The sequence below is a fragment of the Pseudophryne corroboree genome, chromosome 1 (assembly GCF_028390025.1).
Source record: "Pseudophryne corroboree isolate aPseCor3 chromosome 1, aPseCor3.hap2, whole genome shotgun sequence".
NCBI classification, from domain to species: Eukaryota; Metazoa; Chordata; class Amphibia; order Anura; family Myobatrachidae; genus Pseudophryne; species Pseudophryne corroboree.
The window spans coordinates 617,381,191-617,398,838 of NC_086444.1; the positions used below are offsets into that span (position 1 = coordinate 617,381,191).

The 17,648-nt window shown below is 45.4% G+C and overlaps 1 protein-coding gene across 2 annotated transcripts in view; it reads left to right on the forward strand.

The window, feature by feature from the left end:
* The window catches only part of HSD11B1L (hydroxysteroid 11-beta dehydrogenase 1 like), a 252,076-nt gene that overhangs the window by 144,940 nt on the left and 89,488 nt on the right, over positions 1 to 17,648 (forward strand). Inside the window, exon 1 of one of the 2 annotated variants that reach the window (XM_063914436.1) lies at positions 16,488 to 16,710. The exons of the other annotated variant lie outside the window; for it this stretch is intronic. The gene's annotated coding sequence lies outside the window, so the exon portion shown is untranslated. Of the gene's footprint in view, positions 1 to 16,487; positions 16,711 to 17,648 lie in introns of those variants that run through there. 2 annotated transcript variants of the gene reach the window in all.

Sequence of the window (17,648 nt, forward strand, 5' to 3'; positions counted from 1 at the left end):
GTCAAGGCCAAGATGGCCAAGGAGGCCAAATCAGTCCGCCAAACCGGGGGTGGACACCCCTTCAGGGCTACTTATCGTGATTGGGAGGAGCCTGTGCGGACCCTTATTCCTGCCGAAGTGGTGTCTGCGACTTATGTCCGGGATTCGGACCGCCCAAGGCTGGATGGTGAGTTTGTATAAATTGTGTGTTGTATATTGCATTTTTCAAAAAGTTAATGTTGCTAATTTTTACTGTGTTTTTAAATATGGAAACATTGTGTTGGTGTTGGTGATGTCGTGCAGGCCTGTGCAACCTGTAGCTGTAAATGTGTTTCAAAACTACAAGTCCCATCATGCATTGGCTGAGTTTTGTTATTAGTGAATGTTAAATCTGTTGCAGTGCATGCTGGTATGTGTAGTTCTAATACATAATCAGAGATCTTGCTTGTCCCTAACTGTTTTTGAGAATAGCATTTTTAAAATATTGTTTGATTTTTTGTTAATGATGTTTGTGGTGTTTTTTTTTTTTTAGCAAAATTTGTTTGTGTCAATTATGGCTTTCAAATTCACTGCAATATCTTGTGCAGAATTAATCTATATTTATGGCTTAATTATTGCAACACCATCTTAATTTCCGAATACACACCCAATTAAGTAATCCAGAATTGCTTAAACATAAAATAGTTTACTTAACATTAGGTTCAAGATGTTTACATCACAATAAGGAGTTTCATTCATATAACAATGAGTATTCAACGTATGGTAATAATGTTGTTTAAAATTTTTCAACAGTACGCCAGCGAAGCGCCACAGACAGGCCACAGCCAACTGTTGGAGATGGTGGGAATGCAGGTAAGAATTCACTGTAGTCACATATTCTGCAAACACATAGAAGCACAAAATATTAATGTTTATATTTTCACATAGTTTCGTCTTCTGCAAGCCGCCCTCCTCTAAGGCGGCCATCACAGGGCTCTGTGAGTTTACCTAGGAGGCCCAGTAAGACGCGTCGTGTGGAGCCTGATTCTGCGGCTCCATCTTCACCACCCAGGCGGCGCATCTCCGCAGTGCTGGCCCAGCCACCACAGGCAATTTTGGCTAGTCCCCAAAGTGATGAGCCACAATCACCTCAGCTGTCTGGTGAGTAAAAACATTAAATTATCAAAATCAAAAAGTAAGACACAGTACATTTACTAAGATGTGAGTTCTATTTGAGATGACATGTTTTCCCGTAGCAACCATTCAGATTCCAGGTATTCTCTTCTTGAAGGTGCAAAATAAAAGAGAAATAAAGTCTTATTGGTTGCTATGGCCAACATCCCATTTTAAATGAAACACCCATCTTAGGAAATTGATCCCACAGGCGTGCACAGAAAATGAATAGCGGGTTTCACACCGGACTTAACCCCCCACCCCCTCCACAACATTATAGTGTTCTCACACCTCCCCTGTCCTGGATGTAGACTGCTTACCTGATCTGCTCCTCTGGGCCGTCCAGGTGAGCAGTCTATATCCAGGACAGGGGAGGTGAGAGAACACTATAATGCTGTGGAGGGGGGGAAGTTCGGTGCGGAACCCGCCAGTCAGTCTCTGCGCACACCTGTGAAGGCACATATGTGTTTGTAAAGGAAAGATTCCTAGTTTTTTTAAACACACCTTAAAAAAAAAATTGGCATGTGTATTATTAAGTATGGCATGTTTAGGACAAGCAAAGATATTTAATTATAACTAAACAGTGCCTGTTGGCCACCCCATACAGACCCAACCATCATGGCCGAGGACGACCAGCAGGAACCTGACCAACAGCCAACCTTTACACTGCACCTTACGCCCGTTGATCCTACCCAGCCAACCCAGCAGCAGGATATGCCCCAAGCCTCAGTAAGGCCACAATTGATCCCTACTCCACCCCAGCAACAAATGTCCGCAGACTTTTGGACCAGTTGGGCCACACAACAGGTCCAAAACACTGCCTACCTGAACACACACACACAACACCTTGCCAGTCTGCCCCATCATCTTCCGCGCATTAGTCGGAACTCGGGAAGACTGATTGTTCAGGTAGGCAGAATTGCGACATCAATGGAGCAAATCAGGGCGGACAACACGCAAATGCTTTCAAATTTGACGCGCATCATCGATGAGCAACAGCGGCAGCAACAAGCCCTAATACAAGTCATACAGCACAATCAGGTAGTGAATGAAACTTTGTCTCGGATTGTGGCCAGCAACACTGCCACAAATAAGAAAACCAGGGGAATTTTTTGGGATGTTTGAAATGTGCGCAGGGCAGCTTTAACAAAGTATAATTTGTCTAATGGGATGCCACCACATCCCACAGGAAAACAGAAATTCAATACAACAAGAAGACAATTTTTTCTCAGTATAAGCGCCCAATGTGAATATAAAAGAAATATAAAAAAAATGAAAATAAAGGTGCGTACCACACTCTGTCTGTTTTGGATTTACAACTGCCTAAATACTCACTGGCATTTTGAGACCTGAAATAACTGTGGATCCAAAAGATACCTTGATAGGAACATCTCCACATTTCATTCTGTGAGTGTGGTACGCACCTTTATTCTTGACATAGAAGTATACACAAAAGATACCTTTACATACTAGTCGTATCTTCACGTTAATGTGAGTTTAGGTATGCTTATCTACGCATACTTTCTGGTGGAGGATACACGGAAAGGGTGAAGAGTTCTAAAAGAAACCTTTATGTGCACACATCTGTTCTTTCCAGTGTGAGTTGGGGTACGCACTCTATATAGACCCCCCAAAACTTTTTTCACCGCTTTCCTGCCCTGTGGATGGGATAAAAGGACTTTCTGTGAATACCATTACAAAAAAACAATAGTACACATTGCATGTTTTGTTCTTTTTTCATGTAACAATAACCGGACATCAATTATATCTACTGAGAACTTCTGCTGAACCACTGAGGACTTCCATTGAGAATATCTTCAAGGGACGTATATATTTTCATTTTTTTTATATTTCTTTTATATTCACATTGGGCGCTTATACTGAGAAAAAATTGTCTTCTTGTTGTATTGAATTACTGCCACAAATAATCAGCTGAATGCCAGTATTCATTACTTGAGCCAAAGCATCACTCTGATGGCAGCACAACAAGCCAGCTCCAGCTCAGGAACGACTACCCCTAGCCAGACCCCAGTTACCTCCCCTGTTCGACGATCAAGCAGAACACGGCCCAGCGACCCTGCTCAAACCTCTGCACCCAGCACACAAAAGAAAGAAAAAATGAAGAATACATGAAATTTGTGTTACACAATAAAATTGTTACTATTGTATTCTCAAAAATTCCTGTGTCCGCGTCAATCATTGTAAAACACGCTATGTGTGTTTGTTTTAATGGGGTAATGAGTGACAATGTTTTTTTTAATTTGATTATCAAAAATGTACAGACCATTATAAAGAACAAACACTAACGAACAAAACACACATTCACACCTACAATACATTTAATCAAAGTGGTTAGTCAAGGTGATTTGTAATAAAAAAAATACTTACGGGTAAAATACCGCTGAATCACTTCTTGCCTTACCTGCCTCCCTACATCTGTACTCACACTGTCACCAGATGTTTCTAACTCCTCTGCTTGCTGACTGTTTTTTCCATCATCATGTGGCAGATGTTGTTTCAAACACAGATTATGGAGAAAACAGCAGCAGAACACAATCCTAGTCACCTTGGAGGGACTATACAACAAAAGCCCAGCAGATTTATCCAGACACCGAAACCGAGATTTCAGCACCCCAAAACATCTTTCTATCACGTTCTGCGTAGACTTATGTGCATGATTGTAACTGTGTTCAGCAGGAGAATCAGGATGGGACAATGGAGTAAGTAGCCAAGAGTAGCAGCCATCACCCCCATCACCTGAAAAACAGATATAGGCAACATTAGTACATGTGTATGATGAGTAATTACCCTAAAAAACAATGGAGTTTGAAGTTACCACACATACACACAACACACTTGGAACATACCCAGCAGCCAGCCATCAGGCATTTGTCCGTCCTCAAATTTATCGAACAGAGATGACTGACTGAGGATGAAGGAGTCATGGCAGCCGCCAGGGTAACCTGCAACCACACTCATAATGTTGAGATTTGCATCACAAACCACCTGGACATTAGTGGATTTGTCCATATGTCGATTAGTATAAATATATTGTCGGCCCCTAGGTGGTCTCAGCTCAACGTGTGTGCAATCTATGGCCCCCAGCACATTGGGCATGCCAGCAAGCTCATAGAAAGCTACCCTGACAGCATGCCACTGCGACTCCTGGGTAGGGAAGCAGATAGAGGCATTTATATGGGGTTCCAAGACATCCAAAACCTGAGTGGACATTAATAAATATAAGGTGAGTGTCATGATCTGTATTCAATACAATACTGTGTTCTAAGACCTAACAGAAGCAACACTTAGATATAGACATGTATATATATTTCAACTCACCTGGTTCAAATATTTTGAAAAGGTGGGCTGGGAGATACCGATGACGTCGCCTGTCACAGACTGGAAGCTCCCAGTAGCCATAAAGTGTAACACAGCCAGGAGTTTGTGCAGGCCTGAGACAGAGCGAGAGCATGCTGTCTCAGGGTCTAGTCCCAGTTTGACAAGGTCATACAGACGGAAAATGTTGTTTCTATTTAGGCAAAACATCTGTATGACCCTATCATCAGACAATGCGTTTAAGTTTAAACGTCCCCTAAAAAATCGTGGCTGGCGCAGCCTCCGCGGCACCTGCTCAACCTGCTGACCATGTTCACTTACCTGGCCCTGATTTATGGACGAGTCATGGATCACTCTCAGGTATCCCCCGGCAACCAAAAAATCGGTAGCACACACCACAGCCGCCATTTCAGAGTGAGAGATATTCAAAATGTGCCTTGGACCCTTTTATAGGGCCAAACATTCAGGTGTGACTAATGGATAATTGAATACACATGTAAACACGCTTCTCAAAAGCAGGTCTACTTTTTTTTAGGACTTTTTTACGATTTGTATTTTTTTACGACCGCAAAAGCATTTTCACGGTAGACATTACAAATACGAATGGTTAGTAAATGACCGTGATTCATACCTAAACAGCCGCGTTTTGACCGATGGTGTATTCATTCGTATTTTTTTACTACAACTTCAAAAAAAATACGAATGCCCTCATCACTGCCGTGATTTGAGTTTAGTAAATTCCCGAGATTATACTTTGAAGAAAAAACGGCATCTCGGTCAAAATCGGGAGCTTAGTAAATATACCCCATGTTTCGGATACTTCATTCGATGAAGATGGCGCTTACACTGACCCTTCAGACACTGATGCAGATGCTTCTGATGGGGAATCTCTGACACAAGTGGATGTTCCTGACCTCTTGGAGGCTCTCAGGCTGGCTTTTCAGATTGATGATGACGAAGAGCCTCCAGCTGCCTCTAAGAAACCAGATAAGTTTAAACGTCAGTAGGTTACTAAATTAGTTTTACCCCATTCTGACCACTTGGTTGACATACGTCAGGAATCCTGGGAATATCCAGGAAAGAAATTCTCCCTGTCTAAAAAGATGCTAGCTCATTATCCCCTCACTCCAGAGTTAAGTAAAAATTGGGAAAAACCACCGCCGGTGGACTCACAAGTCGCGCGTCTGGTGGTGTCCTCTGCTCTGCCGTTCACTACCGTCACCTCGCTAAAGGAACCGACGGATAAGCGTGTGGAGGGTTGCTTGAAGTCCATTTACAGGAAGTTGAAGTGGAACTACCGTCTGATTTTCCTGATAATGCTAGACAGTGTCTTTCATATATTATTACAGCCTCTCATTATATTCAGGAGGCATCATCTGATGCAGGTGTCCTGGCAGCCAAAGCGTCTACTACGTCCATTCTGGCTCGCCGGATTCTCTGGTTGCGGTCCTGGTCTGTAGACCTGGACTCTAAAAAGACTTTGGAGGTGATCCCTTTTAAGGGAAACATACTTTTTGGGGACGATCTCAACACAATTGTTGCTGACTTGGCATCAGCTAAGACTGCATGTCTGCCTAGTACTACTCCTTCGGCTCCGAAGGCTAAGAGTACTTCCTTTCGTTCCTTTCGACCTCCAGGTAAAGCAAAGGGTCAGGCGTACCCGAAACAGGCTTGCACTTCCAAATCCACTAAGCCCAAACCTAAATGTGCCTGGGCTGCCCGTCAGACTGCTTCCAAAACAGACAAGCCTGCTGTATGAGGGGGCGGGCCTCCCCCTGGAGAATCCCAGGGTGGGAGGCCAACTTCTACGGTTTGCCCAGGTGTGGTTACAGACCACTTCCGATGCCTGGGTAAGGGAAGTCGTCACTCACGGATACGCCATCTCTTTCAAGAAACGTCCCCCTCACCAGTTTTGCTCAACAAACATCCCTTCAGATCAGGTAAAAGCAAAAACTCTCCATCTGGTGGTACAATTTTTCCTGGATACAGGAGTGATAGTGCCAGTGCCTCTGGGTCAGAGGGGCAGGGGGTACTATTCAACGCTGTTCCTAGTCCCAAAACCAAATGGGTCCTCTCGGCCCATTCTCAACCTCAAGTCTTTGAACAAATTTGCAAAAGTTTCCAAATTCCGTATGGAAACACTTCGATCTATTGTTCTGGCTTTGGAGACCAAGGACTATATGGTATCCCTGGACATACAGGATGCTTACCTGCATATTCCTATTGCCGTGTCGCATCAGCAATACCTGAGGTTTGCTATTGGCAACCTACATTTTCAATTCCAAGCCTTACCTTTTGGTCTGACCACGGCTCCACGAATTTTCACCAAGGTCATGGTGGTCATGACGGCTCTTCTCCGCCGTCAGGGCATCAGGATCCTGCCGCATCTGGACGACTTTTTGATCCTGGCGACCTCACCAAAGGTTCTCCTTTGTCATCTGGAACTGACGATCCAATTCCTGCAAGCCCACGGGTGGCTCATCAACTGGAAGAAATCCTCCCTGGTCCCTGCTCAGAGCATGGTGCACCTGGGGGCATTGTTGGACACCAACAACCAGCGGTTGTTTTTGTCTCCGGAGAAGGTCCTGAATATTCAGGACAAAATAAGACACATTCTATCCCGCCCACGTGTGTTGATACACTCGGCGATGCAAGTACTGGGCCTCATGATGTCGGTTTTCGACATGGTAGAGTACGCCCAATTTCACTCCTGTCCTCTCCAGAGGTTAATTCTTTCCAAATGGGATGGCCTGCCTCACCGGATCAGGGCTTACATGATCTCCTTGACTCCGGAAGTTCGTCTGTCACTCAGCTGGTGGCTACAGGACCAACAATTGAGCAGGGGACGTTCCTTCTGGATCTCCAACTGGGTCCTTCTGACGACGGATGCCAGTCTGCGGGGTTGGGGCGCGGTGTTGGAGCAACACTCTCTTCAGGGTCGGTGGACTCTCCTCCCGATAAACATTCTGGAATTGCGGGTAGTGTTCAATGCATTGACGCTAGCCCTGCCTCTGGTACAGAACAGGCCTATTCAAATACAGTCAGACAATGCCACCACAGTGGCGTACATAAATCATCTGGGCGGCACTCGAAGCCGCATGGCAATGAGGGAAGTGTCAAGGATACTTCAATGGGCGGAACGCCATCTGCCAGCCATATCGGCAGTGTTCATTCCGGGCATCCTCAACTGGGAACGGACTTCCTCAGTCATCAGGACGTACACGCCGGAGAGTGGAGCATTCATCTGGAGGTCTTTCAACTCCTAGTGGACAAGTGGGGCCTACCAGATGTAGACCTGATGGCATCTCGACACAATCACAAGGTTCCGGTCTTCGGAGCAAGGACAAGGCAGCGTTCGTGGATGCACTGGCAATTCCATGGAACTTTCGGCTCCCGTACGTGTTCCCTCCGGTGTCACTTCTGCCCAGGGTAATACAGAAGTTCAAGCAAGAAGGAGGAATACTATTTCTACTCGCTCCGGCGTGGCCCAGACGGCATTGTTTCTCAGACCTGCAGGGTCTATCGATAGAGCGTCCTTTTCTACTTCCGCAGCGCCCAGACCTCCTCGTTCAGGGCCCTTGTGTCTACCAGGATTTGGCCCGGCTGGCTTTGACGGTGTGGCTCTTGAAGCTTCCGTACTGAGGGCCAAAGGGTTTTCTGAGGCAGTAATTCAAACTATGTTGAAGGCCCGTAAACCGGATTCTGCTTGGATTTATTATAGGGTCTGGAATTCCTACTTCACATGGTGTGCTGCTAAGAATTATGACCCATTCAAGTTCAGTACTGCCAAACTTTTGGCTTTTCTGCAACAAGGCCTGGACTTAGGCCTACGTCTGGCCTCCCTCAAGGTTCATATTTCTGCCTTGTCGGTATGGTTTCAGAGAAAAATTGTGACTCTGCCTGATGTTCATACATTCACTCAGGGTGTTTTACGGATTCAACCTCCCTATGTTCCTCCTGTGGCTCCTTGGGATTTGTCGGTTGTCCTGGATGCCCTCCAAGAGTCTCCCTTCGAACCTCTTGAGTTCGTGGACCTTAAGTGGCTTACTCTTAAGGTCTTGTTTTTGCTGGCTATTGCTTCTGCTAGACGGGTTTCAGACTTGGGTGCCTTATCCTGTCGGTCACCTTTTCTGATTTTTCGCCGTTCTTAGAACACGCCCTGGTTATCTGCCTAAGGTGGTGTCATCTTTCTACCTTAACCAAGAGATTGTGGTTCCGGCCTTTACCTCTCCTGTTTTATCCTCCAAAGAGCGGTCGTTGGATGTGGTACGGGCTCTCCGTATTTATGTGAAGAGAACAGCTTCGCTTAGGAGATATGATTCTCTCTTTGTTCTTTTTGGTTTTCATAAACATGGCTGGTCTGCTAATAAGCAGACCTTGGCCAGATGGATTAGAATGGTGATTGCACATGCTTATGTACAGGCTGGACTTCCAGCTCCTGCTACCATCAAAGCCCATTCTACCCGGTCTGTTGGACCTTCTTGGGCGGCCCGCCGTGGTGTGACCCTTGAACAATTGTACAAGGTGGCTACATGGGCCTCAGGGAAGACGTTCATAAGCTTCTATGCCTTCGATACTTCCGCCTCCCAGGATGCCTCCTTTGGACGCCGTGTTCTTGTGCCCGCTACAGTGCGTCCCCTCCCATGAGGAACTGCTTTAGGACATCCCCAATATTATTCCCTGTGTAATACCAGTGTACCCCGCTGCAGAAAAGGAGATTTATGGTAAGAACTTACCTTTGTTAAATCTCTTTCTATGAGGTACACTGGTTTCCACAGGGCGCCCACCGTGACGCACTTAGCATCTATGGGTTTTTATGACATTAGTCGCTGGTACCTTCTCCTGTCGTGAGTATGTGGGTCTATTGAACTAACATCTACCGTCTCTCTCTTACCTGCTACTGCATTGGACTGGTTAACAAAACTGAGCTCCAGTGCCTGGAGGCGGGGATATGGAGGAGGCAGCGCTATGCATCCTGGGAACAGTCAAAAGTTTTAGCCTGTTGGTGCCTCGGATCAAGATCCAACTTTACACCCCAATGTTATTCCCTGTGTACTCCAGTGTACCTCGCAGAAAGAGATTTAACAAAGGTACAGTAAGTTCTTACCATAAATCTCCTTATTCCTTTAACCGGGGTATTTAAACCCTCCACATTCCAGGAAACTAGCTTCAAATCATGCTTGGTGACCGTAGAAACAAGGGGGGGGTTTGGGGGGGCGTAGTGTCAGCAAATGTAGCCATTAAAATTGACCAATACCCCGGCTAGGAAACCACAGTATAACAATGTACAACAAAAATTGACCAGACCCTTCCCAGCGAGCGGGTTCGTGGCCAGAATAAACTACAATCTGAAGTGAAAGGTACATGTCGTGGGTGAAGCTAAACCCCTGGCATTTGAAAAACATTGTAGAAACAAATAAATCTGTAGAACAGCTTATCCTGTCAATTTTACAATATTTTAACTGAACCCAGAAAGGCAACCAGAGTGACCGCCTCAATTTGTATATGCAACCAAACAGATTAGAGGAAGAATACTGAAAATGCAAGAATGACAGCAAATGACCATCTTGTGTCCCTGTAAATTCCTCATACAGAAACCATAGTGAACAGTATAATAGAAAAATCTCTGCAGAAAGGAGCCTGCGCCACAATAACATAAAGAACCTGAACTTGAAAAATTAGAAGAAGGTGATAAAACACAGCTATGTAGACTTAACAATGTCGTTCAATCATTGTCGTCCATTGATCGCCCAGGAGAAACAGATGACAGGAACATGAGGAAGTTCAGAGCAGCAGTCGGGGAGTCAAAATAAAAAGGTTTTTCATCTCTCACAACTCGCAGCTTGGCAGAGTACAACAAAGCAAAACAAATTCCTTTGTCAAATAATTCCTTGCAAACAGGTGAAAACTCTCTTCTCCTACTGGACACCTGGGGGGAGATTCAAATGTTTGAAAAGTCAGTTGGGATTCTGTTTTTTCCTATCTAATAGACAGGAAAAAACAGACACCCAACCTATTTTTCAAACATTTGAATCTCCCCCCTGGAATGAAAAGTCCTGGAACATAAGCAATTTGGACTCATCATAGGCTAGGCCATCTGACTTGCGGTAAGCGTCCAGTAGCTTAACTTTGTCAAGATAACTGAGAAGTTGGAAAATCACCAGTCTAGGCCGCTGACGTGTGAGTTGGCGATCCGGCCCAATACGGTGCGCCCTTTCCACTTGAAGAGGTAAAGATGTTGAGGGCCATCCCAGAGCTTCAGGAAGCCAGGTAAAAACCAATGCATGGGGATCTCTAGAATTCACCATTTCTGGCACCCTATTTAAGTGGATATTGGGGGTAATTCTGAGTTGATCGCAGAAGCAAGTTTGTTAGCAATTGGGCAAAACCATGTGCACTGCAGGGGGGGCAGATATAACGTACAGAGAGAGTTAGATTTGGATGGGTTATAGTGTTTCTGTGCAGGGTAAATACTGGCTGCTATATTTTTACACTGCAATTTAGATGTCAGTTTGAATACACCCCACCCAAATCTAACTCTCTTTGCACGTTATATCTGTCCCCCCTGCAGTGCACATGGCTTTGCCCAACTGCTAACAAATTTGATGCTGCGATCAACTCAGAATTAGACCCATTATTCCGTCAATTATGATTTTCCAAGTCCTCTAACTTGTCGCTGAGGGTGGTATGAGTTGGGTCCTGGGATTGTAATGCCGTTTTCGCCTCATGAAGTTCATCCTCCAGCGCAGAGATGTGATCTTCGGCGTCGGTCAGACATTTAGTATGCTGCGTAAGCTGGACCATGGCGGAGTTAATCGCATCTGTGAGAGGAGCTAATTTAATGTCCAGCAAGGGTGAGATGATGTCAGACATTTCCTTAGCCCATTGGATGGAGAGATAGCTATATCTAGAGGAATCAAATAAAGCATCAATCGAGTCGTCCCTAGGGGGAAAGGTTGGAGGAGAGGAGGCTGCAGAGTTGGAAGACTTATCTTTATTTCTCGTGGGTTGGGAACCCCTAAGATTCCTGGGGAGTTTTGCCACAAATTTCTCCATGATGATGCTAAAGGTTCAGGAGACACCAGTGAATGCAGAGTATAATGAAGTGCTGAGGGTCCCAGTGATCGCAAAAACGCACTATAACACATATTTTCCGCGTTATAGGCAGTGGGGGACTCAGTTTTGAAAAATGAGGGGGTCTTGTGGGACGTGCTGTGACTCCCCTACCATTCACTGCGGGCAGCATCACCCATCTCTTCAACCAATCATAGCCGGCAGTGTCCCCAACCTATCACTGCTGGCACCGTTTCCTGTCATCCAATCGCCGCCGCAGCCTCCATCCTAACTTCTCTTCCTGCTCTGCAGTTTGAATCCTCCTCCTTGGGCTCCGGGTGACAGGAATCGGATCCAGCGGCTGAGGCTCAGGAATTTAGCAGAGCGCTCTGTGCCGGCTGCAGGGTGGATTCCAGGGTTGAATTTAAAGGTGAGGACATGCTGCGCTGCACTGCACGGCAATGGACTGAGCGCTCAAGACATTCCCGGTGGGCGCTGTAAGTGTGTAACCCGTCCTCCTCCCTGTCCTCATCCGTCTGGGTGCTGTCGGGGCATCCGGTGCCAACGCTGCAAGTGAAAGAGGAGAGGCGCTGACCACACAGCCTGGCAGACGGGATAGTGAGCGGGGCAGCGGCTACTCTGCAGCTCTGTCCACTCCTTGGGGGCTATTCCGAGTTGATCACTAACTGCCATTGTTCGCAGCGCAGCGATCAGGCTAAAAATCGGCATTTCTGCGCATGCGTATGCACTGCAATGTACAGGAGCATCGTACGGGTATAAAGAGCATCGTGGGTTTGCACAGTGTCTAACGAAGATTCCAGTCGCATGGCTGAATGCAGGAAGATTGACATCAAGTGGATGTTTCTGGGTGGCAACTGACCGTTTTCAGGGAGTGCTTAGAAAAACGCAGGCTTGCCTGGAAAAACGCAGGCGTGGCTGGGTGAACGCTGGGCGGGTGTGTGATATCAAAAGCCATCCTTCTGCCGTTAAAATCAATGCACGCGAAGAGTAACTACAGGGCTGGTCTTGTTTTGCACAAAAAGATTTTGCAGACGCTCTGCTGCACAAGCGTTCGCACTTCTGCAAAGCTAAAATACACTCCCCAGTGGGCGGCGACAATGCGTTTGCCCAGCTGCTAAAAACTAACTCGGAATGAGGGCCCTTGTCTCCTGGTGCATTACAAAGGGAGGGAGGGTGATGCGGTGCAGGTACGATGCGGCTCCTGGGAGGCAATACTACAGGCTGCAATAAGCTAATGTCGATATGGTGCTGTGAGAATTTGCCACAGACAGGACCTAGAATGGCAGGACACCCCCTCCAATGACACTTGCGATGACTCTGGGCACACCATTCCCGCACAATCACTGTGGACACCACCCTCCCTCGCTGACACCCGCGATCACTGTGGACACTCCCTCCACTGAGACCCGCGATTGCTGTGTCTGGGGTGGGTCTGAGGTGGTGGCTGCAATGTGTCTAAGTGCTCTACTGTACCTGGTGCAATGTGTATAACATGCTCTACCTGGTGCAAAGTGTATAATGTGCTCTACCTGGTGCAAAGTATATAATGTGCTCTACCTGGTGCAAAGTGTATAATGTGCTCTACCTGGTGCAATGTGTATAACGTGCTCTACCTGGTGCAATGTGTATAATGTGCTCTACCTGATGCAAAGTGTATAATGTGCACTACCTGGTGCAAAGTATATAAAGTGCTCTACCTGGTGCAAAGTGTATAATGTGCTCTAGCTCTACCTGGTGCAATGTGTATAACGTGCTGTACCCGGTGCAAATTGTATAATGTGCTCTACCTAGTGCAATATGTATAACGTGCTCTACCTGGTGCACAGTGTATAATGTGCTCTACCTGGTGCAAAGTGTATAATGTGCTCTACCTGGTGCAAAGTGTATAATGTGCTCTACCTGGTGCAATGTGTATAACATGTTCTACCTGGTGCAATGTGTATAACGTGCTGTACCCGGTGCAAAGTGTATAATGTTCTCTACCTGGTGCAATGTGTATAACGTACTCTACCTGGTGCAAAGTATATAATGTGCTCTACCTGGTGCAAAGTGTATAACGTGCTCTACCTGGTGCAAAGTGTATAATGTGCTCTAACCAGTGCAAAGTGCATAACGTGTTCTAACCAGTGCAAAGTGCATAACATGCCCTACATGGTGCAATGTGTATAACGTGCTGAACCCGGTGCAAAGTGTATAAACGTGCTCTACCTGGTGCAATGTGTATAATGTGCTCTACCTGGTGCAAAGTATATAATGTGCTCTACCTGGTGCAAAGTGTATAATGTGCTCTATCTGGTGCAATGTATATAACGTGCTCTACCTGGTGCAAAGTGTATAATGTGCTCTACCTGGTGCAAAGTGTATAACAAGCTGTAGATGGTGCAATGTGTATAACGTGCTCTACCCGGTGCAAAGTGTATAACGTGCTCTACCTGGTGCAAAGTGTATAACGTGCTCTACCTGGTGCAAAGTGTATAATGTGCTGTACCTGGTGCAATGTGTATAACGTGCTCTACCCGGTGCAAAGTGTATTACGTGCTCTACCTGGTGCAATGTGTATAATGTGCTCTACCTGGTGCAAAGTGTATAACGTGCTCTACCTGGTGCAAAGTGTATAACGTGCTCTACCTGGTGCAATGTGTATAACATGCTCTACCTGATGCAATGTGTATAAGCGGCACTACTGTGTGGTGTAATGTAAATTGGCACTATTATGTGGTCACGTCCCTAAGCAGTGATAAAAGTGGAGAAGTGAGCCAGTGGAGAAGATGCCCATGGCAACCAATCAGCTTTGACGTAATATTTAGAATTTACATACTATAAAAGTATACAGAACTGCTGAAGGTTGCCATGGGCAACTTCTCCACTGGCTCACCTCCACTTGTATCACTGCTTAGTCCATCTCCCCCTATGTATGTTTATCTCCTTCTCTAGCTTATACTTGGTTATAAATAATTGCTTGGGTAACAAAATGCTAATGAAAATATATACATGTCCTTGCTAGTGACTGTCATCCAAACATATGCCTGTCTTTTATCAGGCTCTCCCTGGTCTTCACAGTTAGTGGTATGAGGCATACACTCAGCTAATATGCAGTTACTACACTCCACAAGTGTCTCTTATTTTTTATCATACCTCTGCTTCTTTTTACTATATAACAGCACTGCTTCTCATTTCTATGTCACAGCCCTGCTTCTCTTTACTATATCCAAGCGGAATGCAGTCAAAATGCTGGCGGTCGGGATCCCGGCATTCATGAGACCGATGCCAGCATCCTAACAACAGCCATTTTGGCAGTGGCCGGTATCCAGACACCTGCTCCTAAATCCCACTTGGTTGTTAGGTCCACGCCACCAACCGAGTGGGAATAGAACCTGTGGTGAGCAAAGTACCCCGCTGGGCCCGCAGCATGGTAAGCGCAGCGAGCCCGCAAGGGGACTTGCTGCCAGTATTCTCTTTACTGTATCACAGCACCGATTTTCTTTACTATGTTACAGTACTGCTTCTCTTTACTATATCACAGCACAGATTCTCTTTACTTTTATTACAGCACTACTTCTCTTTACTATATCACAGCACCGCTTTTCTTTACTATATCACAGCACTGCTTTTCTTTACTGTATCACAGCACAACTTCTCTTTTCTATATCACAGCACTGCTTTTCTTTACTATATCACAGCACCGCTTTTCTTTACTATATAACAGCACCACTCTTCTTTACTATATCACAGCACCGATTCTCTTTACTATATCACAAACTGCTTCTCTATACTATATCACAGCATTGCTTCTCTGTACTATATCACAGCACTGCTTCTCTTTACTATATCACAGCACTGCTTCTCTTTACTGTATCACAGCCCCACTTCTCTTTACTATATCACAGCACTCTTCTCTTTATTTTATGACAGCACTACTTCTCTTTAAAATATCTCAGCACTGATTTCTCTTTACTTTATTACAGCACTGCTTCTCTTTGCTATATCACAGCACAATGGGGTGTTTATACAGAGGAGGGGGCCTCTGTACAGACTCCGGGAGGCCCCACCTCCTCTGCATGTTGCAGCACTCTGGAAACATGGCGCCCGCCATATTCTGAAGACCAGTTTCACTACTGCGCATGCACAGCAGACATTTTGGAAGAGATTTTTGCAGCAGATGCAGCTCCCAATGTGGGACTCCGGAAAGGTAAGTATTAAAATGTTGGAGCAATGTGTGCAGTATGGGCCCCTTCTGGCCCCAGGGGCACTTGTGCACCGCACACATTGTACCCATTATAGAAACGCCAATGACAGCACTGCTTCTCTTTACTATATCACGGCCCACTTCTCTTTACTGTATCACAGCACTGCTTTTCTTTTCTATGGGCCTGACTCAGAGATGTACACTGCAAACTTAATGTTTGTGTACATCTCCGATAGATATTGATCTGCACATGCACAAACAAGTGGATGAGACGCAGTTCCCCCTAAACCTTAGCATGACTGACGTGCTACAGACATTTGGGGGCAGAGAAGGAGTGGACATAGCCAGCATTTTACAAAATAGCAGCATGTAGCCCCCATTTTATAGGCGTGCCGAGGCCAGGGTCTGCGTCTGCCTTTGCAGATTTCCTGACCTCTGTCGCGTAATTACACTGACCGTTGTTAAAGTAGATGATCCATTGCTGCATCTTTGGACACTGCAGCGGATCAAAGATGTCTATTATTTACACAAAGACGCAGATACTGTATGAACTGTGTACATCTCTAAATCAGGCCCTGTTTCACAGCAATGCTTCTCTTTGCAGTTACAGTTCTGCTTTGATTTAATGTTAAATGTGGTGTATATAGTTCCCATTGCTGTATATGTGTTCTGGTGGAAGGTTACAACGGATCTTATTTTGTATTTGTATTAGTTGGTGTATGAATCTATTTCTGTGTTCTTTGGTTTCCTGTACTTCTCCAGTAAAGAGGCATGCAACACTCCCTGTGTCCTGGTTACATAAAAAAACTCTTATTGAAATATAAGTAACAGATTTAACACTGGCGATGAGGATTAAACTGTTCTTCAGCATGGCTCCAGGTATCAGTGGAGCACCAGTGGGCTGACACAGCACAATTGTGGGGTGCAAACAGGAACAACTCATTCAGACTTTCAGCAGCACCTAACTTGAATAAAAGGAGCACGTGAGTTACAGTATATCTTCATTTTCTAAGGAAAGGAGGACTAAGTATAAAAAAAAAATTCAGGATATATTGGCACAATAGCTGCATTTGATGGTACTATAGAGGACTGGGCTACATATATTGAGAGAGTAGATTTGTACTGTTCTGCTAATTCAGTGGAAGGTGACAAGAAGGTTCCAGTCTTACTCAGTGTAATGGGTGCCCAAACATACAGTCTGCTGAGGAGTTTAATAGCACCTGAGAAGCCAGCCAACAAGTTCTTTACTGACATTGTGGACATTTTACAAAAACACTTAAACCCTAAACCATTAGTGATTGCTAAAAGATTCAGGTTTCACAGAAGGAATCAATCTGAAAGTGAAAGCATTTCTACATACATTGCAGAGCTAAGGAAGTTATCAGAACACTGTGCATTTGGAGCAGGGTTATCAGATGCTCTAAGAGACCGTTTAGTTTGTGGGATGAAAAGTGCAAGTACACAAAAGAAATTGCTGGCTGAGCCTGACCTGACCTTAGAGCGAGCACTGTCCATAGCTATTTCAATGGAGACTGCAACCAGGGATGCATCAGAATTGCAGCAAAAGGCACCAGAATGTACTCCCAATCCAGTTTATTGGTATCAGAGACAGTCCTGTGTTTGCTGTGGGAAGTCCTCACATGATGGCAGTCAGTGCTGGTTTAAAGACAAAGTGTGTAGAAAATGTAAAAAAAGAGGCCATATTGAAAGGGTGTGCCAGTCGGGGAAAACACCAAACCGCTCGCAAGTATCCAAAGTTCCCGGGAGAAAACATACAACATCCCAGGTGCATAAAGTAGCCAACAATGAATCAGACTCTACTGATAGTACTGGTGCAGAAAACTGGTTATGCAGCCTAGAGATGCACTCTATGACGGCAAAAGAGCGTCAAGTGATTTGGGTCACTTTGGAAGTAGCAGGT